Source organism: Benincasa hispida, unplaced genomic scaffold, assembly GCF_027475165.1.
Source record: "Benincasa hispida cultivar pf3 unplaced genomic scaffold, pf3_genome.v1.1 HicScf111, whole genome shotgun sequence".
NCBI lineage: Eukaryota > Viridiplantae > Streptophyta > Magnoliopsida > Cucurbitales > Cucurbitaceae > Benincasa > Benincasa hispida.
Window position 1 is genome coordinate 30,534 of NW_028325422.1, and position 25,833 is coordinate 56,366.

Here is a 25,833-nt window from a genome sequence, read left to right on the forward strand (position 1 = left end):
CAAAAATCGCTAAGTGATCAAAAACAGGGTAGCGTAAAGCTACCTCAGAGCGTTGCAATTCTCCAGAAAGAAGGACATGCGTCACTCTGCCTATTAGACAGTGTCGCAATGTCGTCTCCGAGCGTTGTGACGCTGTGACAATGTAACATCCCAATTTTTTTTAGAAAAAATTAAGTTAATTATCTCAAATTGCTAAGTTTTAGTTTCCTAATCTTTGGAATTTGGAAACAAATTGTTACAGTTGAAGAAGTTTTATTGGTTAATGTTTTGAATATGAGTTTTAAATTAATTGGAAGGGATAATTGAATTATTTGTAAAAAAAATTTTGAGTTTTTGTGAACTTTGAAAAGGAAAAGAGGAAATTGTGATTTTAAGATTTTACCCTCTTTAATTTTGGAACTTGGATCCAAAATTTAAGTAAATAATTAGGAAAAGATAATTGGTTTATTTGGAAATAATTATTAAGTACTTAAAAAGATTTATAAATTTGGATTCAAGTTAATTTGGAAAGTTAGAATTTAATTTTGGGATTTAGAATTTTTGGAAAGAAGTGATTTAAAGTTGGTGAATTTATTTTTAGGTTTATTTAATTAATTGGAGAAGAGGTGAAAGATTTGAGTTTGATATGACATATTTATTAAGGAAAGAAAAAATATATATATATATACACATAAGGGTTTTGGAATTTAAGAAAAGAAAAAGGAACAAATATATATAGGTTTTGGAATTTAAGAAAAGAAAAGGAAAGAATATATATGGGTTTTGGAATTTAAGAATATAACCTAAATATATATAGGTTAGTGAAATCCCGAAGGAGATCACTAACCTCTAGTTAAGTCCTAAAGGAGATCACTAACATCTCGTGAATCCCATTAGAGACACTAACCTCTGGTGAATCCCGTAGGAGACAAAAACCTCTAGTGAAATCTCGAAGAAGATCACTAACCTCTAGGGAATCCTAAAAGAAACACAAACCTCCAGTGAATCTCAAAGGAAACACAAACCTCTGGTGAAATCCCGAAGTAGATCATTAACCTCTGGTGAATCCCGAAGAAAATACAAACCTCTAATGAAATCTAAATAAAATATAAGTTCAAAATAAATTTTCAAACAATAGAACTTTATGTTCAAATATCAAGACTGGAATTTAAAGCATTAAAACATGAGTCGAAGCATCTCTCTGATCCCAATGGCACAGTCACGGACTCCTTTTGTCATTCGTAGGTATGTCCTTGCTCTTAGTTGAAAACATATCATAAAAAAAGATGAGTATAGAATACTCAATAAGTAACTCATTACTGGGATGCTAAGCATTTATGTCTAATAAATGCAACATTCTAATGAGACATGCAAAAACCTTTACTTATCATGGATGATCATCTAGTGAATAATTTAACCCGGCCTACCATTGGTGAGATGTACCCACAAACCTCTGGTGAAATCTCAAAGAAGATCACTAACATCTCGTGAATCCCATAGAAGACACCAATCTCTGGTGAATCACGTAGGAAACAAAAACCTCTTGTCACACCTCGTCCCAAACTACTATCTGAGCCTAGGAGAGGACATGACTGCAGCAGTTATCAACCCTTTTGTTGACACTTATTGCCTAATAACTCTAACGGAAAATAACTCTGCTACCAACATGCAACTCATATACAGCGGATGCCTCTTAGGCCAAATACATTAAGTTTAAACACACAACATATTTAGAGAGATTACATTACTAGTTTCACAAGTCCCAATGCCCAAAACATTAGTCCTTATATGAACAACTGTCACATGTGTTCAATATTTACAGTAACCACCTAACAGATAGTTTAATATATCTTTGTCCTTTAGTGGCAGAGCAGATATAGAGCTACCTCCCGGGATTTGACTGCGCTACCTGAGGGAAAGGAAAACATTTGAAAACGGGGTGAGCTTGCTAGCCCAGTGAGTGACTTAAGAAAGAAAACTGATTCTCATGCGAAAGTCTCAATAAAGAGATTAAACTGAAATATAAATTTCTACAACAACCTTGTACTGCAGTATAAACATTTTCCAAGCATAAAGCATATAAAGCTGTTTTTATCAGAAAACATTAAAATTGTTCCTTAGTTGAGAATAACCTTGTTGTGGTTTAATCCCAACGTCAACTACTAGTCAAGAGAACCCTTTTGTTCAATCTTTGACTTTAACTACCTGCGTGCATGTGGCCATACTAAGTATCGTCATACCTTAGGTACTATTGCTCAGTTACCTTCTTAAAACTTGTCCTTCAGTATCGAGCTGCTCGGATACCTTCTCAAATTTTCTTCGGGATCAAGTTTCAAGTAAAACTAGTCATAAAATGACTTTCTCTTTAAAGTATGTAAAACATAACGCATAGAAAACATGTCTTTAAAGATATTAACACATGTTTGGTGTATTTAAACACACATAAATAGTTTTTCATAAACTTTCATACATGGCATGCGTTTAAAACATAACTCATGGTTTGCTTAGAAATTACTTTGTAAAACTAGCTAGCATGAGAATAATCTATCTTTAAAACATGGTTTCTTTAAAACATTGTAATTATTTAGTCACTCACCATGGTCGTTTAGGAACCTCTCTCTCTAGAAGTTCCTTGGTTACCTCAGGCTCCCTTTTGAACCCTAAGATCCAGATTTAATTTAAAGCTCAAATTACTCATAGTTCTAAGCCTTATCTCGAGATACTCCATTCTAAAAACATGCTCTAAACATCAAGACTGGCCCAAGCTTACCCGACAGCTCAACCCTTCTGTCTTTTCCTCATTCTCCAGCTCGATTCCTTAGAGCTTCTTCTCCGACAGTCCTACCCTGAAAACTAGACTCTCAGAGCTTTCAAGTGGCTTTGGAATTGCCAAACGCACGAGTATGCTAGAAGATATCCTCGTCCCAAGTTGATGCTACTTCCAGACTTCACTGTCCGACAATATATCCTCCTCTTGGAACTTTATGACCGACGCATGGTTTTGCTACCAACGCATGCGACTTTCATCAACACATAGTTTCTTCACAATCAGCCTTCTACACTCTTTTTAATGTCATTTGAAGAGAATTTGAGTTATGATCTGAAGAGAAGTCCTTGGCCCTATTTATAGGCGTCCAAAATCTCTCCAAGACCGACACCTCCTGCTTGGCCGCATGTCCAAGTGTCTTTTTCCCACACTATTAACGCAACCTTCACACCATCGCAATCCAAGGTGTCTTCCTCTTCCTTAGCCAACACATAATGCTTAAAATTGCATGTCTTCTTGTGCATCCATCTCACTTTCTTGAAGCCCAAGGTGTCTTCCCAACAAGCCATATGTCCGGATGATCACCATTGGCACATTCCCCACTTTCTCACTTTCTCTCTAGTTTAGACGAACTTCGACTGCTGCACCGCCGACGTCCACATCCTTTCCTCCGTCAAGTTGCAATCGTGCCACTCCGGCCTTCACGTCGTCGGATCTGCTCGTCGTTGGTCCTCCTCTCTTCCAGTTGTTGTCCTCTGTCGAATGTCGTCATGAAGTTCGTAGTTTTGGGATAAGATCTAATTGATTTTTATGGTTTTGTTGAGGATCTTGAATACCTAATAAATAACGAGTTTAATTATCATTTCAATCGTGATTTTGGAGGTTGAATTTGAAAGTTTGAAGGAGTTTAAACGGTCGTTAGCATGCTGTTAAGCAGAGTGAAGGTGATTTCGGCAAGAATTTTGGTAAGGTTTGGGGCTTTGTGACTTGTTCAGTTCGAATGTAATTTATACAAATTAAGTTATTAAGTTTTGTTGCTGATTTTGGCGTGATTAAACGCTTAGGTGTGAACTTAAAGGTTAATTTTTTTTTTAGTTTACGTACTAGGATTTAATTCAAAGATTGTAGAGATTAGAAAGGGTTAATTGCTCAAATATTTGAATCAATTAAAGATTCAAGAATTTCACAAAGATTCAATTGCTTTTTGGTTCAACCTAATATCAAAGTAAGTAATCTTACTACTGGAACTGCCCACGGGCCAGACACTAGATATATGCCAGCATGATAGATGAATATTATGACAGAACGATAACATGATAGATGGATATTATAGTACTGATATATGTTCTTGTATGAGAATCTTAAACTATTTGTGCACGTAGAGACTTGCATGCTAGTAAGAGGTGATACTTGATTCACTAAGGGTGTATTTGATATGAGGATATAGAGGCGTATATGCATGCTGTATAGCCATGATATAGAGGTGCATATGCATGTTATAAAACCATATTGTAATAATTGTGATGTTGAGACTGTAATAGTGTCATTACTGATTAGTTAGATACCTACCAGATATTGTGTTTCCTTCGGGATTTACTAGATATTGTGTTTTCTTCGGGATTCACCAGATATTGTGTTTCCTTCGAGATTCACCAGATATTGTGTTTCCTTCGAGATTCACCAGATATTGTATTTCCTTCGGGATTCACCATATTGTGTTTCTTTCGGGATTCACCATATTGTGTTTCCTTCGGGATTCCCCAGATATTGTGTTTCCTTCGAGATTCACCAGATTGTGTTTCCTTCAGGACTCACCAGATATTGTGTTTCCTTCGGGATTCACTAGAGGTAGTAGGCATATTTAACTACAGTAGGATAGAAACTAGTTTTGCATGTATGTATGTGTCCCATGAGGACTAGAGAAATTTTATGTTCCACCAGAGGTAGGCATCTAGAGGACATAGACGCCTAGCTTGACTCAGTAGTGGAGTTACTTACTGAGTATTTTATACTCACCCTTTCTCATGTTTATGTTTCAGGTAAGGGCAAGGATGCGCTGGCGAATGACAAGAGGAATCCTTGAACGAGCCACTAAGGACCAGTTTTATGCTTTCGCTCATGATATTTAGATTTCTTTCCATGTTTTTCAACTTTCAATTTGATGTTTGAAACTTACTATTAAGATTTGTTTTCAGACCTATTTATTATCATTTATGATTTATGGGTACCCTATCGTATGTTTTTATTATCTAAATTTAATGAAAGTATTTTGAGTTCCGTTTATTTATTTAGCATTTATTTCACTATAAAAGGATGTCGTTTTAAATTTCATGCATGCATGTGTTTAGTAACGATCTAACTTGAGTCCTAGGGGGTCGAATAGTTACAGACAACTTCTTTAAAAATAGGTTTTCTAATGATTGATAGACAAGAGTTTTTCATTGGGATTTCTACCTAAAAGAGAATAGAGACGTCTGAGCAAGAGAGTCGTTGTTGGAGATCGATCAGCAGCTCAATGATGAGAGTTAAGAGATAAAGATTGCAACACGGTGACGGTGAAGGGAGATCGATTTAGTATTTATCCTTCTTTCTTGCTTTCCATGACAAATTTCCGTATTAGATCTATCATTTTGACAATCATGAGTACCTAATCCTCTTATTTCTAGGTTGTTGTTCATGTTATGAATTCACAATGAACTAATTATTAACATTCGGATCAATTATATGACGATTGGATTTTAATCTCTCTATGCAAATTCTTTTGTTTGATTGGTCATTAAACAATTCTATTCTAGGTTGATTTTTTTGCTTTTGAAGAGAAATTTAGTTGGATCTAAGTGATTAAACTAATTTGCTAATGCATGAAAATGATTAAACAATAATAGGAGCTGAAATTGAAAGATCTTAACGCGACATTGTTGTAACCATTCAAAAGAAATTCAAATTGGTACATTCATGCTAGATGGGATTAAGCTTGATAAAAGATATCCTAAATTTAGACTTCTAGGCTCATTCGATCTAATTAATTGATTCATTTGTTAATAACGGTTTAGAAATTCATAATGGAACGACACCCTGGTATCATTTTCCCATTGAAATGTTAGATCTATTTTATTGTTTTACATAACTTCAACAACAAACATTTTTTTTTTTATTATCCAAATAAAATTAGCAAGTACATAACAATAGCTTACAAAAAATTCTCACAACACCAATCTCTAAGGATGATACCACATTCAAAATTTATTACTGTGATACGTACGCTTGCATGCTATCACAAGTATGATGTGTGTGATTGAGCAAGAAGGTCTCTTATGATAGTATCCACTTAAAGAGCGTTTTTATACTACCTCCTATGGTTTTACATTTTTAAGATAGACATGTAGATGATGTCAAATTCCTCGAGGATGATCTTGTTGGATCGGTATGGCAAGCCTGAGGGGTGAATAAGATTTTATTGCACTTTTTCTTAAGTAGGCTCAAATTAAGCCAATTAGACTCTTTAATTTATTAAATAAATTAATAAAAATCCTAATTACTGTTAAATAATAAGATTGATAAAAAAGAAAAGAAAAAAAGAAAAAAAAGGTATGGAACAATAAATTAATCAATCTCAAATGATTAAGAAAAAATAATTTAGAGCATGCAACTAAAATTAATTACAAAATTAAGAAGAAAAGAGTTAAAAAGAAGATATCGTAATTTTTATAGTAGTTCAATCAAATTCGACCTACTCCACTTTTCCAAGTGTTTCCTAAGATTTTAAATAAAGATCTTCTGAGGTTCTTTCCAAGAATTAGAGTCAAATCGCTACGTTGCTCCTTTTTTGAGTTCAAGAGCAAACTCGATCCTTTCCATGGATTGGGATCCAACCATTATAATTTTAGAAGATTTAAAAATACAAAATAAATTCTCTAATAAGTAAAACCTTTTAATGCTCCAACTCCTAATCATTGCCCGTTATTTGCTTATCATCAAGGGTCTATAGTATGTGGATAAGGCTAAGTGTCTTATCTTGATAGTACTATGGATATGACACACTTTGTAATTGTTAAAAACAATTTGATCAAAATCGTTCATGTGGATAAAAGTGAGTGAGGGTATCATATACAAAGAGTTTGAATATGATTAGATTGTGGAATATTTAATCTCTTCGTAAATTCCTTAATTGATCAAATTAATATTTCATAAGAGTAACTTGAGCTTAATCCTGAGTGAGTTATAAACTTTTGTCTATGAGTGGAGATGTCCAAAAATCCCACAAGAACCCACCCCGAACAGGATGGAGAATCCCCTAATACGAGAATGGGGAAGTGGGGAATTTCTTTTCCCGTTTACCATTTAGGGCCGAGGATGGGGGTTATATTCCCCGCCTCCGACCCCATGTCTCGCCTCGCCCCAACTTTTATCTATAATTTAAAGATCTTATTACTTTTAACTCCTTAAATGTTGTAATATTTAAGATAGAACTATAATGTTCTAATTCCATCGCTAAGAATGGCAGTACAAGAAGGGTTGACTACAGAAGACAATGCTAAGAATGGAATAGAGAAGTGGGGACGGGGAGAGGGAAGACTTCCCCGTCCTTGCCCCACCTCGCGAGCATCTCTACTTCTAAGGACTCGTCTTTTAATTTGCATGAGTGAGAGTGACCTGAGTTACCTCAATATACTCACCATTTTGGAGACTTGATAAAAAAACAAGAAGCTGTGAACTCCAGAAAGGAAAGAAAGGGAAACTAGAAAATTAAGACGAAATTCATTCTTTCTCAGAGGATAGTAGATGAGTAGTTCCCATAAGTGCTGACTCCAAGAGTTAAACAATGAAACTTCACCCTCTTTTCTATTTAAGCATGTAACCTCTGTGTATCCTATGTATCAAAAATTATAATAAGAAACTTCTATACCGTGGTTTTTTCTCCCTATACTAGGGTTTTTCTACGTAAACCTCTGTGTGCATCTTTTCTCTCTATTTTCTTTCTTTTTCATCACCTTTTATCAATTAAACCAAAGATTTCTAAATCTCCAATATTTCAAACTCAAATTTAAATCCACCAATTGAATTAAATCCAAATTTTAAATCTTGAACACCTAATTTAAATTGGATCATCTTAGTCTCAATAATTCGATTTTAGCCTCAACGCTCAACATAACACCCAAATAATTTAAGATAATTAAATTAAAAATTACCTAAAAATTTGAGATGTTACATGAGTTTTGCCCTCCCATGTTTTAGCCATCCTCTTCAATGTCGCTTGTGCTCTAGTCAAACTCGAGTCCCTCTTTAATGTTACCTCACACTCCCTTGCTTTCACCTTCATGGTCAACGCTCGCCAATCCACTTCCATAACTCCTTAGGTATAACTATTGCATTTTGAGCTCAATGTCCTCACCTCTCAAGTCTAGAGGGAAGAAACTTTCCACAATCATGTTGTCAACTCGCCTACCTTCAACTCCACTGCTTTATATGTATACCTTACACCTTCAAAACGAATAACTCCGACTCAGTTAACTTATGAATTTGAAAATACTTGTTCACTCTAAATAACCACAAATTTAGATCTGTTACATTGAACACTGTCATCTCAACCATCTTGAACTTGCTCCAATTGTATCCTCCCTCTTTGATCTCGTTCGTTGTTTCAATCAATGATATCTCCTGCACCAATTGTGGTGATTCTACGAACTTCTTTGCCTCTTTGGTCCCCTACTCGACTCTTCTACCATGGTAGACCCTGAATTTTTGTTCATCTGCATCTCCATCTCTGTAGCCAAAGTGTCACTCTTTTTTGAGTGTTTTTCGATGTTCATTGCTGCTGCTCTGCTAGGCTTTCACATTCAACCGTTCTGCATCCTTTGACAATATTGCAAGAGTCTCTTCCATTTTCAGTAACTTCTTAACATCCTACTTAGTACTTCCGGTTTCCCTATCTGTTATTTCCATCCTTTCCTGCAACTTCTATGCTATTTCCTAATCTTCCCAGGTTGATTGCTTTTGTAAGATATTCCTTTACAATTATTGATATTTAAGATAGGGAAAAAGCCCCAAGGCAATACAGTCTCTCAGCCCTTCGAAAAAGGGTTGAGGCTGAGTATCTCTCAGACTTGAATACTGAAAACATGGAAAATGAAAATACTACCCTCAGCATATTATTACTCCCCACCTAATAAACTGCGGACACAAACGACCAGCTACAGCATTCCTCAATCCTTGTTCCCAACAGTAAATCTCCATACGCTCTCATAGTCATAACTAACTTGCCTCCTCGGACATTACCATTTTAAACCTCTTGTATTGATACAATATTGGTGGGGCCTAGCAGTAGCCTTATTTTAGATGTATGTTTTAATATTCTGTTTCAGATAGTTTTTTCTTTCCTGTTCAGTTAAATCTCTCACTCTAGACATATACATATATTGGATATTTCTGCATTCTTCATCTTCCTTCCAACATTAATTAAACTACCAGAAGCTTTGCGAAGCTAATCTATTTACTTCAGAGATGAACATCTCATAATAAGTAATATGGGAAGTTTACCAAGAACTTTATTTGACTTATTTTTGTAATACAACCTTGTGTTTCTATGAGGGCTTTGGAGGATTGATCGGTTGGTCATATCTGATTCTGGCATTCATTTCCTTGTGACTTATGAACAGGAGAAACAACTGTGCAAATCAAGTTACCTTCATCAGCATATATACAAATGAATGAAGCAGCGTGCTGCTTCTGCATTTCGATGTTTGCATGTCTTAACCTTTTATGATAACTCCAATGTTACAATATATATTATATATTCAGCAACATAACATTCTTTATCTTTGGAAACTATGTACTTGACATGTTCTTCCCTGATGCTCATATTGTGCGGTCTCAGTGATTGGCATGTCCCTTATAAATTGTCCTTTGATATGATGGCAAATGAGAGTCCTGTTGTTGCCCCGGCAGTTTGATTGAGTGATGTATATATTCATTTCATGTTCATCTTTTTCTTACTTCCACAAGTTTCAATTTTATTGTAGGTTTTTTCATCTTTTGATGGATTTGTGCATTGTGGAATAATGATCTCTAATTTATTATAGTTTTTTCATCTTTTGATAGGATTTGTGCATTGCGGAATTATGCAAATCTCTTCTGTAGGGAATTTCAGCTACAATTATCATCAGCTTGCATCGAAAATATGTATGGTTGTCACTCAGTATGAAACTTATTGTGATGTAAGTTTTACTCTAGAGTGATTTTGAGATTGTTCCTTTGATCATGTTTAAAATCATTTTAAAACATGTATTTAATCACACAATAAACTTTTAAATGCAACTTTTGTATCATCAAAATTGATTTTGATTGATGAAAAGCATATTTTGAAGTGGTTTTAAGAGTAAGAAAAGTGATCTTAACCGTTTTAGAATTAAGGTTAGCAACGGTAAAGAAGATTCAATGAGATTCAACCTAAAGAGAACCACCATGACCTTCAAGGATGGATTTCTCCTCATGACTTGATTGTGGCCATCCACTGATTGAGTGGATTGGATGGCGTTCGGTGAGTGATGTTTGTGGGTTAAATACTTTCCCAAATATGCATTTGGCCTTTTCTGATTTGGAGAATGCGCATGTGACATGTGCATTTGATGTCGAAGACAATGCAATCAAAGTTTTCCTTCTATTTTACATAGGGTTACAATGATGGAAAAAAACAAGCACATCTTTGTAGAATAATTGTTTGAAATAGGTGGATTGTAAATTCAATCATAAATCAAGTTCCTTTCGGGTTAGTAAGAGGGTGAAGTTTCATTGTTTAACTCTTGGAGTCAGCACTTATGGGAACTACTCATCTACTATCCTCTGAGAAAGAATGAATTTCGTCTTAATTTTCTAGTTTCCCTTTCTTTCCTTTCTGGAGTTCACAGCTTCTTGTTTTTTTATCAAGTCTCCAAAATGGTGAGTATATTGAGGTAACTCAGGTCACTCTCACTCATGCAAATTAAAAGACGAGTCCTTAGAAGTAGAGATGCTCGCGAGGTGGGGCAAGGACGGGGAAGTCTTCCCTCTCCCCGTCCCCACTTCTCTATTCCATTCTTAGCATTGTCTTCTGTAGTCAACCCTTCTTGTACTGCCATTCTTAGCGATGGAATTAGAACATTATAGTTCTATCTTAAATATTACAACATTTAAGGAGTTAAAAGTAATAAGATCTTTAAATTATAGATAAAAGTTGGGGCGAGGCGAGACATGGGGTCGGAGGCGGGGAATATAACCCCCATCCTCGGCCCTAAATGGTAAACGGGAAAAGAAATTCCCCACTTCCCCATTCTCGTATTAGGGGATTCTCCATCCTGTTCGGGGTGGGTTCTTGTGGGATTTTTGGACATCTCCACTCATAGACAAAAGTTTATAACTCACTCAGGATTAAGCTCAAGTTACTCTTATGAAATATTAATTTGATCAATTAAGGAATTTACGAAGAGATTAAATATTCCACAATCTAATCATATTCAAACTCTTTGTATATGATACCCTCACTCACTTTTATCCACATGAACGATTTTGATCAAATTGTTTTTAACAATTACAAAGTGTGTCATATCCATAGTACTATCAAGATAAGACACTTAGCCTTATCCACATACTATAGACCCTTGATGATAAGCAAATAACGGGCAATGATTAGGAGTTGGAGCATTAAAAGGTTTTACTTATTAGAGAATTTATTTTGTATTTTTAAATCTTCTAAAATTATAATGGTTGGATCCCAATCCATGGAAAGGATCGAGTTTGCTCTTGAACTCAAAAAAGGAGCAACGTAGCGATTTGACTCTAATTCTTGGAAAGAACCTCAGAAGATCTTTATTTAAAATCTTAAATTATTTTAATTTAATTTTAAATTATTTGGGTGTTATGTTGAGCGTTGAGGCTAAAATCGAATTATTGAGACTAAGATGATCCAATTTAAATTAGGTGTTCAAGATTTAAAATTTGGATTTAATTCAATTGGTGGATTTAAATTTGAGTTTGAAATATTGGAGATTTAGAAATCTTTGGTTTAATTGATAAAAGGTGATGAAAAAGAAAGAAAATAGAGAGAAAAGATGCACACAGAGGTTTACGTAGAAAAACCCTAGTATAGGGAGAAAAAACCACGGTATAGAAGTTTCTTATTATAATTTTTGATACATAGGATACACAGAGGTTACATGCTTAAATAGAAAAGAGGGAAACCCTAGAGTATAGTAAAAAGACAAAAATGCCCCTAGAGTTAAAACCCTATTTTCAACACTCCCCTCAGGTTGGGGCATAGATATTAATGAGGCCCAACTTGCTAATACAAGAGTCAAAAAACTGTCTGGGAAGCCCATTCGTCAGAACATCTACAATTTGTTGACTGAAAAGAATATAGAGAATACAAATGTTGTTACTGTCAAGTCTCTCCTTGATGAAATGTCTATCAATCTCCACATGCTTCGTTCTGTCATGTTGTACTGGGTTGTTTGCGATACTTATTGCGGTTTTGTTATCACAATAGAGTTTCATAGGACCATCATGACGTTGATCGAGATCACTTAGGACATTTTCCTGCCAAATTCCCTCACATATCCCCAGACTCATGGCCCTGTATTTAGCATCGGCACTACTTCTGACAACAACTCTTTGTTTCTTACTCTTCCGTGTAACAAGGTTACCCCATACGAAGGTACAGTATCCTGATGTCGACTTTCTGTCTACCACAGAGCCTGCCCAATCTGCATCCGTGTATACCTCGATGCACCGTCTGTCGGACTTCCTGAATATCAATCCTCTATCGAAGATATTTTTAAATACCTCAGGATGCTGCTCTCATATGTTCTTTGTAAGGAGACTACATGAACTAACTAACTACACTGACCGCATACGCAATATCTGATCTGGTATGGGAGAGATAGATTAGCTTCCCAACAAGCCGCTGATATCTTTCCTTATTAACCGGAGTACTGTTACTCAAGTTATTGGGTTTAGCATTAACTGTCATAGGAGTGTCCACTGGTTTACAGTCTATCATACCCATCTCCTTAAGCAAATCCAGAGTATATTTTCGTTGAGAAACCGAAATCCCTTCTTTCAATCGAGCCACTTCCATCTGAGAAAGTACCTCAATTTTTCAAGGTCCTTGATTTCAAATTCCTCAACCATTTTCCTTTTCAATCGGTCAATTTCTGAAGCATTATCACCTGAAATGACAATACCATCTACATACACAATCAAAACTGCAATTTTTCAAGAAAATCCATTATTTTGTTTGAATGGTGCTCCGTTCAAAAAGTTAATTGGGAAAAATCTGTCATTTGTGGGTTAAATATTGAAGATTCAAAGCTGAGGGCAGTAGCTTTAAGGCTGAATTGTCAACTAGCACACCTTCCTGTCTTATATTTGGGCCTCCCTCTTGGGAGGCATCTAAAGAAATTGGCTTTTTGGCAGCCGGTCAAAGATAAAGTACACAAAAAACTTGACAAGTGGAGAAGATACAACTTATCAAGAGGTGGAAGAGCTACTTTGTGCAAATCAGTCCTTTACAACCTCCCAACCTACTACATGTCCTTTTTTTTTTTTTTATGCCTGAGAAAGTGATTTCAGCCATAGAAAGGACCATCAAAAACTTCTTTTGGGAAGGCTATAAAGGGGGAAAGGTAAACCATTTAGCAAAGTGGGAGCTAGTCTCTAAAAAGCAAGCAGATGGGGGTCTCGAGCTAGGAGGCTTGAAAGTTAAAAATTTGGCTTTATTAGCCAAATGGGGCTGGCGATATGTGAACGAGCAACCCTCCCTGTGGAGTCAAGTTATTACAAGCATCCATGGTAGCAGCCAATTTGGTTGGCACACTTCCAACAAGGTTCATTGCAGTCTTCGAAGCCCTTGGATAAGTATTTCAAGATCTTGGTTGAATGTTGAGAATTTGGTAGCTTTTAAATTGGGAAATGGAACCAGAATTGCATTTTCGCAAGACCCTTGGCTGGATTCTTCTCATCTAAAAGACAGATTCCCTTCCCTTTTTGGCTTTAACTACCCATCCCAATGGTTCAGTATCAAACTTTTGGGATTCTCACACCTCTTCATGGACACTCAACTTCAGAAGAGTCCTAAAAGATGATGAGATTCTAGAGTTCCAATCCATACTAGCATTGTTGGTTAAGTAAAAATTAATCAATAGGGAAGATACTCGCCTTTGGTCCCTTGAAAATAATGGCTCTTTCTTAGTTAAATCACTGGTTAATCACCTTTCTTTGACCCCACCAATTTCAGCCAGTCGTCAAAAGGGTCTTTGGAAGACCAACAACCCTAGGCGAGTTAATATAACATTATGGATAATGCTTTTTGGAGCCCTAAATTGTTCCTCGGTGCTGCAACGAAAGTTGCCCTACTACTATATCTCCCCCAATTGGTGTGTCCTTTGTAAATCAACTGAAGAAGACCTTCAGCACCTATTCTTCAACTACTGTTTTGCCTTTAATTGCTGGAAAGATTTCCTCAATTGCTTCAACACCTCTTGGGTCTTCGATAATTCATTTAGAAGCAATGTGCAACAACTACTTTTTGGTCCATCTCTAAAGAAATACTCTAATTTACTATGATTAATGGGGTGAAAGCAGTGTTGGTTGAAATCTGGTTTGAAAGAAACCAAAGAGTGCTCAATGGGAAGGAAACTCCTTGGTTTGCTCATTTTGAGGCAGCAAAACTCAACGCTTCTTTTTGGTGCTCCCTTTCTAAATGTTTTGAAGCCTACTCCTTGCAAGACATAAGCTCAAATTGGCAGGCGTTCTTACAAATGGAAGCTTAGTTGAAGATCCGTTGGAAGTGGCAGCAGATTATTTTTCCTTTGTATTCTCAACTATTTTTAATTTCCTTGATGTATTTTTAAGTTCTTTGCAGCTTAGTTCGTTGCAACTTCTATTTGTGAAGCTTTTCCTTGTCTTTTCTCATTAGTATTATCTTTTTGCTAGCCTTTAAAGGCTCATCATTTTTGTTGGATATGATGAGGGTGATATGGGGGTGTCAACCTAGTTGAGATGCCCGGGTGCGCCTACTGATCCTTTGGTTTCTTGTTTGGTTCTTTGTATTCGTCTTTATTTCCAAGTACACATCTCTTGTACTAAATCTTATTGATTAATAAAGGCCGTTTCCTTTCAAAAAAAAAACTGCAATTTTTCCTGATACTAATTTCTTTGTAAAGAGGGCGTGATATGAGTGTCTCTGACTATACTCTTGTCTCGGAGACTGTTTCAACCCAACAAGGACTTCCTTAGTCTACATACTCGATGATTGAACTATTTCTTGAACCCTGGGGGAGGACTCATGTACACTTCTTCTTCTAACTCTCCATTAAGGAAGGCACTCTTCACATCAAACTGGTGAAGAGCCTAGCCCTTATTAACCACAACTGAGAGAAGAACATGTACTGTGTTCAACTTTGCTACAGGTGAGAACGTCTCGGAGTAATCTATTCTGAAGGTCTGAGTGAAGCCTCTGGTAACTAATCGGGCCTTGTACCTATCAATTGTTCCATAATGCCTATATTTAACGGTGAACACCCATTTGCATCCAACTGCTTTGTGTCCCTTTGGAAGAGTAACCTGGTCCCAAGTGTTGTTTTTCTCAAGTGCCTCCATTTCCTCCATGACTGCAGCTCTCCATTCAGGAATCTCCATTATTGTATGTATATTGTTTGGTATTGTAACTGTGTCTAAGCTCGTAGTGAGGGCTTTGAACACGGGAGACAAGTTACTATAAGACAAGTAACTCTGTAGTGGATATTTCGTACACGACCTCGTACCTTTCCTTAAGGCAATAGGAAGGTCAAAAGAGGCATCATGGTCTTTCTTCAGGGAATAGGGAAGTCAAGAGAGGCATCATGGTCTTTCTTCTCCTCTGACTCCCCACTGCATTCAGCCTCCATGTGTCTTATCTTCTGAAGTATCTCCCTTACCTTCAATAATGTTCTCTGCTGGAACAGGTTTTTTCACAACTACCATCACTTGTATCAGTCACATCGTTCTCGGTACAGTCATTAGTGTTGCCATTGTCTTCTCTGTCTTTACTCACATCATTTTCAACACAAGCATCAGTTTCAACATAAATGTTACCACTGTCAGGAATAGGATTACTAGTACCTGGAACTAACACCCATTCTGACTCATGGACTGGAGCCGAAGAAGTAACAGGCGGCGCTATTCATCATGGTCTTTCTTCAGGGAATAGGGAAGTCAAGAGAGGCATCATGGTCTTTCTTCTCCTCTGACTCCCCACTGCATTCAGCCTCCATGTGTCTTATCTTCTAAAGTATCTCCCTTACCTTCTAATGTTCTCTGCTGGAACAGGTTTTTTCACAACTACCATCACTTGTATCAGTCACATCGTTCTCGGTACAGTCATTAGTGTTGCCATTGTCTTCTCTATCTTTACTCACATCATTTTCAACACAAGCATCAGTTTCAACATAAATGTTACCACTGTCAAGAATAGGATTACTAGTACCTGGAACTAACACCCGTTCTGACTCATGGACTGGAGCCGAAGAAGTAACAGGCGGCACTATTTCCATTCTAAGATTCCTCCTTATAGTACGTGATCCATGGGACTTGTTCGGTAGGCAGAATGGGTTCATTGATACTTATATTAGGAATAGGTTCAAGTAAGATCGACAGACTTTGACCCCAATTAGTTTCTTCACTAGTGCTCTCCCCCTAAAGAGAACTATTGGGAAAGAAGAGTTGATCCTCAAAAAATGTCACATCTATTGAGACAAAATATTTTCAGAAAGAAGGATGGTAACATTTGTACCCACATTGATGAAGAGTGTATCTCACAAAGACACCTCTGGGGGGTAAACTTAGTTCGATTAGGACCATGGGTATAGACGAACACAACACACTCAAACACCCGAAGTAGAACATCAGGGATAAGTCAGTTAACAAGATAGGACTCTTTGAAACAGTCTAAGGGAGTTTGGAATTTTAAGACCCGGGAAGGCATTCGATTTATCAAATGAGCTGCTGTCAGAACAGCATCTCCCCATAAATAGGACGGAAGAGAAGTTGACAACATAAGGGATCAAGCAACTTCGACAAGATGATGGTTTTTCCGTTCGGCTACTCCATTAGGGAGTATATGCACACGAACTCTGATGAACAATTCCTTTAGAGACTAAGAATTCCCTAAAGGAATTATTAAAAAACTCACAACCATTGTCACTTTGAAGGATAGCAAATTTTGCATTGAACCGGGTTTCTATAGAACTGTAGAACTGTTTGAAAACCGAAGTGACTTCAGACTTTTCGGTAAGAAGAAAAACCCAAGTCAACCTAGTATGGTCATCAACGAAGGTTACCACCGTTTGCCAGTGGTGATAGTAACAGGTGACGGACCCCAAACATAGCGTATGGAAGAGGGTGAATGGTTTGGAAGGCTTATAAGGTTGAGGTTTTAATGAGGCATAAGGTTATTTAGCTTGGACACACATCACAATTTAAGTTAGAAAGATTAACATTGCCAAACAAATGAGGAAATAAATATTTCATATAATGAAAACTAGGATGTCCAAGACGATAGTGTCATAATATATAATCAGTTTCAGAAGTAGAAAAACAAGATGAAAGTAAACTAGTCCTATCACATATCCTAGATGAAGCATCTTCAGTGAGGAAATAGAGCCTCCATCATGCCGGCCAGTGCCAATCATCGTCCCCGAGTTCAGGTCCTGAAAAATAACAGCATTGGGTGAGAAAGTAACTCGACATCTCAAATCCCTTGTAATCTTACTAACAGATAACAGATTATAAGAAATTTTAGGCACATGCAGCATATCTTGAAGAATCAAACCCTCAAAGGGTGACAAACGACCTTTTCCGACTACAGGGGCAAGGGACCCATTAGCGATTCTGATCCTCTCATTCCCAGCACTTGGTTGATATAAAAGAAACTGGTTGGAGGAACCAGTCAAGTGATCTGTTGTAGCCCTTGAATCTAGAATCCACGGCTTGCTACTAGTTATACTAACAAGACCAAAAGATTAAAGAGTACTTGATTGAGCAATTGCACTTACACCCACCGTACTAGAGTTACTCTGATTGGTTTCCTGATTCTGAAGTTGAGGGCCTCCAGTTGCCGATTCACCTACCAATGCTCGTCCGGAACCTGACTGACGTCATTTACCATTCGGTGGACGACCATGCAACTTTCAGCATTGATCTTTAGTGTGTCAGGGTTTTTTTACAGTGTTCACATACCGGAGTTGGCTTACCGTTTTTCTTATCACTGCCAGGACCTGACGCTTAAAATGCAGCAAAGTCTGTCTATGAAACCAATGCATTATTCGTAGCACTGAACTTGTCTTCCTCAAGGCGACTTCAAAGCAAACTTCCATCAGGGACGGTATCAGACGAGTTCCCAGTATCCGACTCCGTACCACGTCAAACTTAGAATTCAACCCCGCCAAAAAGTCATAAACTCGATCGATCTCCTTAGATTGGTAATGTAAGACTCCCCCACACAAACAATTCCAGATCATCTCACGACAAACTTAATGTGCGGGTTCTTTTCTATATGGCCGTTATCGAACCCAATAGAGGTAGAAGCATGTAGATTGATTAGGGTTCTATCCAACCTTAGTTAATGATTAGGACGCTCTCTTGACTAGGTTAATACTAGTTGTCCGCCTTTGTAGAGATTAGTTTAATCTAGTTAAGTAGGTAGTTGCGAGCTTAATCCGATTGTGAATTAAATTTGTAAAATTCAATTATCGGAATTGCATTGAACGTCTAACTTGGATTAGAAGAAAGATTGTTCTAAATTCGTTTACAATTATCCTTTATCTTTTGATCTTTTAGCAAGTTTCTTGTCTTAATCAAAAATTTCCGTTTTATACCTTTCATAGTTAAGCTTGGTTAAGGTAAAGATTAAATAATCTTTCCCCGTGGATCGACCTCTTACTTCCACTTTAATTACTAACTAGTTTAGGTAGTTGTTCAAGCTTTACAAATATTGTTTGTTTCGGGTTACATAGAACTAATGACACCTACTTAGCTCCGAACAAAATGGCACTGTTACCGAGGAAATGGTTGACCATTTTATCTTTTTCTTAGCAAAATTTGACTAGCAAACTTTAAAACACCATAAATATTTTCTTCTTTTTGTGTCTACTTGTTTTAATATGGCGGATATGAACATCTACTACGAGCTTCAAGTGAAGTATGCAGCCCATCGAAGAGCACAAGAGGTAAACGAATTTAATAAGCTTAAGAGTGAAACAAATGACTAACCTCCCTTGTTCGAGTTTTGCTTACTGAATAGATACAAGTTCCACGTGGTCCTGAACGCGAATACTAACCAATTTGGGATAAGCCCGACCGAACTCCATCATTGATGTCTTCTCCTTCTACCAGTATAGGTAATTCCTCAGAAAATTTAGTTGATGAACTTTCTTACTGCTCTTGTGAGTTTGTGCAAGAAGAATCTTATCTTTCTAAAGAACCATCGAGTTTCCAGCATAATAGGTTTTATTTCAGACATGAAGTCAGAGCCGACATTCAGAATCTGTGTGACCTCGTTGCCTAGAATACCGATTCGTTTAGGAGAGTCGAAGAGTCTTGGGAAGATACATTTTCTAAGAATACCAAGTTAAGTGGTGAAGGACGATAATCCAATAGAGTCGCCGGTTCTTTGAAATTCCTATCAAGGTAAGACGTTGGATTTAGAAATGTGTGAACTTGCTAATGGTTTTTCTGATTGTGAGTAGGATTCAATTAAGTTTCACCTGAAGACTCAAGCCCCCGTGCCAGTTGAGGTCTATCAAACTCCTGAGCTTGCACACTCCATGCTGACATTGGAGAACCATTTAGAGCCACCCGTCGTCTGTGGCACTAAAGTCAATCTAATTGAAGAGTTTTCCTGGATCGACAATGAAGATGATGTTTATCCCACGCCATGTTCAAAGCAAGTAAGTAGGGATAATGAGCCCGCACCACACCATAAGGAATCTCAGGTAAAACAGTTAGAGGCTTCAAAGCCTAAAACCGTACTTTGTCCTAGTATTTCTTATATCTTTGATTATTGCTCATATTTTCCTTATGAATCAGAGTTTGTTGTCAGTCTTTTCTTTCTTTCGACTCTTTTGGGTCAATTGAGTATTTTGATTCTTTCTTTTGCTTTTTTTTTTTGACCAAATACTAGAAAACCCAAATTCGACCTGTTTGGTTCTCGTAAAAGGGTGAGTTCTCTCATCTTCCAGGCTATATAGATTCATCTAAGAAAGGACCGGAGAAGTATGAAAATTTTTATGTACCTTGATAAGTGTAAAAGATGGGTCGCATTGAACAATCAAAGTTAAAATTTTGCTCCTCCTGGAGGTAGCCGTGTCAAAAATAAAACATGTTTTCTTTTAGATTTTTAATTTTCATTTTCTTTCTTTTTAGAATTAGTTTTAGTTGTTGATTTGATTTTTACTTCTTTGTTCTTAATAAAGCTAGGATAGTCTTAGTTTCTATTAAAAAAAAAAAAAATTAGGGCACAACGTCGCAACACTCTGTAAGTAGCGTCGCGATGCTGCGAGACAGAAACTCGATTTAAAGCAGTTTTTGTCATTCGAAGGAATGCCCAAATTCGAATCCCTCTTCTCAAACTTAATTTCTCGCAAATTTCTTCCTACCCCTCATCGATTTTCATTCCCAACTCCAAATCCAAGCAACTTTTCGTTCAAATCCGATCACTTTTCAAGGATTTCCTCCAAATTTTTGGGTTTTTCACCAAAATACCCATTCTTAGGGCTTTTTCTCTTCCTCTCAAGCAAAGGCTTCAACCAAACCAAGGTAATGAATTCCTTTTTGTTTAAACTCTTTGATGATTATCTTGATTTGTATTTGAGTTCTACTTGACGAGTATATGAGTTTTGCTTGATGAGAATTTGAGATTTGCTTAATGGATGCATGACTTGCTTGGAAGAAATGATTGTGTTTTTTTTTTTTTTTTTTTTGTTGAATCTTGGATTATTAGAAATAAAATGCTTGGGATTGTTTCTGTTTGCAGGTTTCTAAATCGAATAGTAGTGTGTGATTATTTTGATTGAAAAATCTATTAGAATAGTGAATTAGGATTCTTTTAGGTTTTAACCCCTATTTTGTGAACTTTCCTTAGAATATTCTTCATGGGTCTTAAGCCTAAGAAGGGAAAGAGTATTGTCAATTTCAGTGGTATGGATTCTCCTCCACAACCCGAGTCTAATAACCCTAGGTTTGTTTCTGAAGGAGCTGAGAGTAGATACCATCAAGTGGTAGTTCTTAGGAACCTAGTATCAAAAAGAGCTTTAACCTTAGAGCCAAACTTCTATCCTCAAATCACTTCCAAAATACGGAGAGAGGATGGGAAACTCTAGTAGCTAATCCTGGTGAGGTTGTCGTTCCTTTAGTAAGAGAATTTTACGCCAACATTAACCTCGACAGAGATGTCTCATTAGTGAGAGGTGTTAGAGTCTCTTTCTCTTCCTCTAGAATTAACGAAACCTTCGGTCTAGCTCAATTTGATGACGAGTATGGACAATTTCTATCTCAACCACTAGACGAACAAGAGATTATAGAAGCCCTCTGTGGGCAAGGAGCTCAGTGGGCACATTCTAGTGGGGTTGCAGTTAGGTTTAGATCTACAGATATGTCTGTTGTAGGTCAAATCTAGCATGCTTTTGTATGTTCCAGATTGATGCATGTACTTAGACTGACCGATGTGACCCGAGATAGAGCTAAACTTCTCTATTATCTCATTCAGGGTATGTCCATTAACGTAGGGAGAGTTATTCACGCTTCCATCCGACGATGTGGACAATGTTCTACAACGGGTAGCCTTAGACACCCTTGCTTAATAACTTTGTTGTGTCAGAGGTCCGGGGTAGAAATACCAGAAATAAGGAATGTATGGGGCGTAAAGCTCCAATTTCTAAAACGTTCATCTCAGCCTTCCGAGGCCGTGGAGTTGAGGAACTCCACGAACAAGAAGAAGAAGAGCTAGGTGGGGAAGATGAACATTTTAGAGAGGAACCACTTAGGGTAGAACTTTCCAGTCATCCCTATGAGCAACCCGATAGTGGTGACACATTAGGAGAGCAAGCCTTTAGAACCGCCACTGAAGCCTTAAGGGTGAACCGCGAAACCGCTCGCCGTGTTAGGCGTATGCAAAGTACTGTCGATTTCATGAGCGAAAGAGACCGTCTCTACTACGCCAGCATAGGTTTTCAGTACGACCTCCAGCGAGAGCCTGACTCAACTAACTCGAACTGACATTGGTCATATATGTTTCCCGATATCTTCTTCATTTTTGCCCTATTTTTCATTTTTCATTTTCATTTTCTTGCTTTCTTTTATTAGCTTTCTATGATTAGAAAATTTTAGACTAACTTTCTTCTTTTCTTGTAGCTTTTCTTTTCCTTTCTTTTGCTTTTCTTCTCTTTTTTGTAGGAACAACAAAATTAAAGAAAAAGCAAAAATTTGATACAGGAAAAGAACAACAAAAGAACAAAACAAAGAAAAATTCCTACCACCACCCATTGCGCAAAATCAGGGGAGTTTTCTGTTCCCTTTTTTTTATCTTCTCGCTTTTATCATATTTTTATAAACATTGAGGACAATGTTTAATTTTTAAGTTGGGAGTGGGGTACATTGCATGTTAACACCTTTTATCAAGGTTGTAAAAATGAACCTTACAAAATTTTTGCTTTATGATATTTGCATGTCTGGAACCCTTGAGCACCTGAGCTCGGGTTATGTGGATTTTATGATCTTGATTAAATATATCTTGATTAGGCTCTTACACATTTCTATGGAATATTTTTTTTATTCTCTAAAGAAACACGATATTATGATCTTGCCATTTTTCCTCTTAAATGACTCATTTTTGCTTTAACACATGATTCATTCCTAAGTATGTTCATTCATTCAAGAATTACATTCATTTTATTTGTCATGGATCATTTGTTTGTCTCAATCTTTTGATTCTTATCAATGAACTTTGATGACACATTCTCTCAAGCAATGATACAAATCAAATTCTAGGCTTTTTAAAATCTTTTCTAACAAAATTTTTTTAACTCATTTTTCATAAGAAACTTTCTTTTCCTTTTAACTTCATAAAAAAATCAAATACTTAGTATTTAGATTTTTTTAGAATCTCAAAACTCTTAGAAACGTCATACCCACTTAATTTTCTTTGTTACCCCGATAGGACAAATTTTGGTCTAAGATAAACTATCTTGTTTTAGAGATAAGTCTAGACAAAGAGGACAAAAAAAGGGCCTAGTGTTTTAGAAATTGCTAGCACAAAAAAAAAGGAGCAAACTTGCTTATTTATCTTAATCTTCACTAATGTGTGTGTGCATGGATAGAGGTGAAAAGAGCTACCTCCATCGTGTTAGTTAGGACCCGCGAAAAAAGAGCAATAGGTTCCCTACAGTGTGAGTGTGAAAGCTAGCCCTCTAGGTAAAAGAAATGTCAATTACATTTTGGGTGCGTGAGTTTAAGGTGCCCTTGTCCTAGAATTGTCTCTTTTTTGCAAGATGGGTATACTTTAGACCAATAACCAAGTCAGTGTAGGGTAAAGAGGAATTGAGAGTTGGATATAGCCTTTCTACTAGCTTTAGCCTTTAAATAAACTAAAACTGAGTAGTCTCTTCTTTTATGGTTTTACAAGAAAAAGACATTTTCTTTTCAAAAATAGGTTTCAATTCTTTGTTAGAAAAATTTTAAAAGTTTAATTGCCCATTTGTATCATTCGCTTGCTTGATTGTTGAAAAGAGAGCTACGAATCAAATTTTTGTGTAAACAACATGAAAATATTAACATTTTTGAATGACTTCTCCGAATGAATGCACGATTAATATTCATGTTTTTATTGACTGTATGCATATTTCTAGTTTAGACTTGCTCGGGACAATCAAGAGTTAAGTTAGGGGTGTTTTGTTAGGTCTTTAAAAGACATATTTTCTATGTTAATTCCTCCAAAATCGTGTTGATTATTTGCTTTTAACACTCATTTTGTAGGTAAAACGGTACTGGAGGCAATTAGGAGTCATTCCAAGAAATTGGGCCAAAGAGGATAAAAAATGACCAAGAAAGTCAACAAAGTTGAAGAAAATCAGATAAGTTACCAAAATGCCATCAAGCTCTAGCGTCACAACCCTAGAAGCGTCAAGCAATGCTTGAAGAGAGAAAGCTTACTTTTGCTGCAAAATAGGGCAGCATTGCAACGCTCCGGATTTTGACGCGATTGTCCGCGCGCAACACACAATTTTGATTTCTTTTTGGATTGTAATCAACAGTTTGTAATTCTTCATGAATTTGTCTATGGATTTGTGAAGTAATCAATCTTGTTTATATTTCAAGAGTTGCAATTCTTTTGAGTTTTCTACTTGTCTTTATCATTTGCAATCTGATTTGAGATTTTTGAATCTGTTTTTAATTCTTGAAGCATGTTGAATGATCTATATCTTGAACATGTTTAGTCTAGATGTTTGGTTTTGTCACACTCATGATTGAATGCGTTGCTTTTAATATGTTCGATAGAATGTCTGGCCAAGATCTACAAGAGGCAATAGTAATTATGTGTTTAATGGCTATCCTAGGATGCACTAATTACTAAATTTGAAGAAAATTCGGTTAATTGAGTAAGCTAGCTTGACAATTAATCGACGCAATTGAACCCTAAAACTTAATGCGCGTGTTTTCTCTTCTATATGGCTGCTATTGAACCCAATAGAGGTAGAAGTATGTAGATTGATTAGGGTTAAGGCTATCCAACCTTAGTTAATGATTAGGATGCTCTCTTGACTAGGTTAATGCTAGTTGTCCGCCTTTGTAGAGACTAGTTTAATCTAGGTAAGTAAGTAGTTGCGAGCTTAATCCAATTGTGAATTAAATTTGTAGAATTCAATGATAAAAATTTTATTGAACGTCTAACTTGGATTAGAAGCAAGATTGTTCTAAATACATTTACAATTATCCTTTATCTTTTGATCTATAGCAAGTTTCTTGTCTTAATAAAAAACCCCCATTTTATAGCTTTCACAGTTAACTTTGGTTAAGGAAAAGATTAAATAACCTTTCCCTGTGGATCGACCTCTTACTTCCACTTTAATTATGAGTTAGTTTAGGTTGTTGTTCGAGCTTTACAAATATTGTTTGTTTCGAGTTAGGTAGAACTAACGACACCTACATAGCTCCGAACATTTATGCTTAGAAGATGGAGATTGAAAGACTAGTTGATCGAATGTTGAGAGCAGGGATTATATGGCCAAGTGTCAACTCATATTCGAGCCTAGTCTTATTAGTAAGAAAAAGGATGGTGGATGGAGGATCTGCGTGGATTATAGGTCATCAAATAATGTGACGGTTCCTGATAAATTTCATATTTCAATTGTAGAGGAATCGTCTGAAAAATACAAAGCAAGGCATTCTCCAAGATTGACTTGAAGTCCAGTTACCATTTAATCAGGGTACACCTTGTAGATGTAGAGAAAACGACAACCAAAACTCATGAGGGTCACTACTAGTTCATGGTGATGCCTTTTTGGTTATTCAATGCTCCATCCACCTTTCAATCTTTGATAAATCGAGTTTTCCGACCGTTTTTGTATAAGTTCCACTTAGTGTTGTTTTATGATATATTAGTCTACCGTTAGAATCTTGATGAGTATTGGAAGCACTTGGGGGAAAACAAACTATACGCTAATCGAAATTTTTGGGGGAAAACAAACTATACGCTAATCGAAATAAGTGCAATGTGTAAAAGAGAAAATTGGGTGTATCTGGGCACTCGATTTCAAAGGATGGCATCAAGGATGATTTGGAGAAATTATGAGCAATGATTGAATGGTTGATTCCTCTGAATATACAACCTGCTAAGGGGATTTTCAGGTCATGGTAGTATTATCACATCTCTTAGTCTACCCAAGGTTTAGGTAGTTAATGGAACGACCAATGGAATGATCAAGCAACTGAAGCTTTTGAAAAATAGAAGAATGCCATGGAGACATTACCCATACTCACATTGCCAAACTTTAAGAGACCTCTTATGATAGACAGACCCTCAGTGA

At 36.6% G+C, this 25,833-nt stretch overlaps 1 protein-coding gene and 1 long non-coding RNA gene across 7 annotated transcripts in view; one reads left to right on the forward strand and one right to left on the reverse strand.

The window, feature by feature from the left end:
• Positions 1–1,657: 1,657 nt before the first annotated feature.
• LOC120080533 (cysteine and histidine-rich domain-containing protein RAR1) overlaps positions 1,658–25,833 on the reverse strand; it is a 34,790-nt gene continuing 10,614 nt past the window's right edge. For 4 of the 6 annotated variants that reach the window (XM_039035223.2, XM_039035220.2, XM_039035225.2 and 1 more), the window contains one exon: positions 17,265–17,463. The gene's annotated coding sequence lies outside the window, so the exon portion shown is untranslated. Of the gene's footprint in view, positions 1,889–5,874; positions 6,182–17,264; positions 17,464–25,833 lie in introns of those variants that run through there. The other 2 variants (XM_090308861.1, XM_090308860.1) reach the window with 2 other exon arrangements.
• LOC120080534 (uncharacterized) lies at positions 7,398–10,016 on the forward strand. Its single transcript, XR_005482542.2, has 2 exons — positions 7,398–9,705; positions 9,845–10,016. It is a non-coding gene; the product is annotated as an uncharacterized LOC120080534 (long non-coding RNA).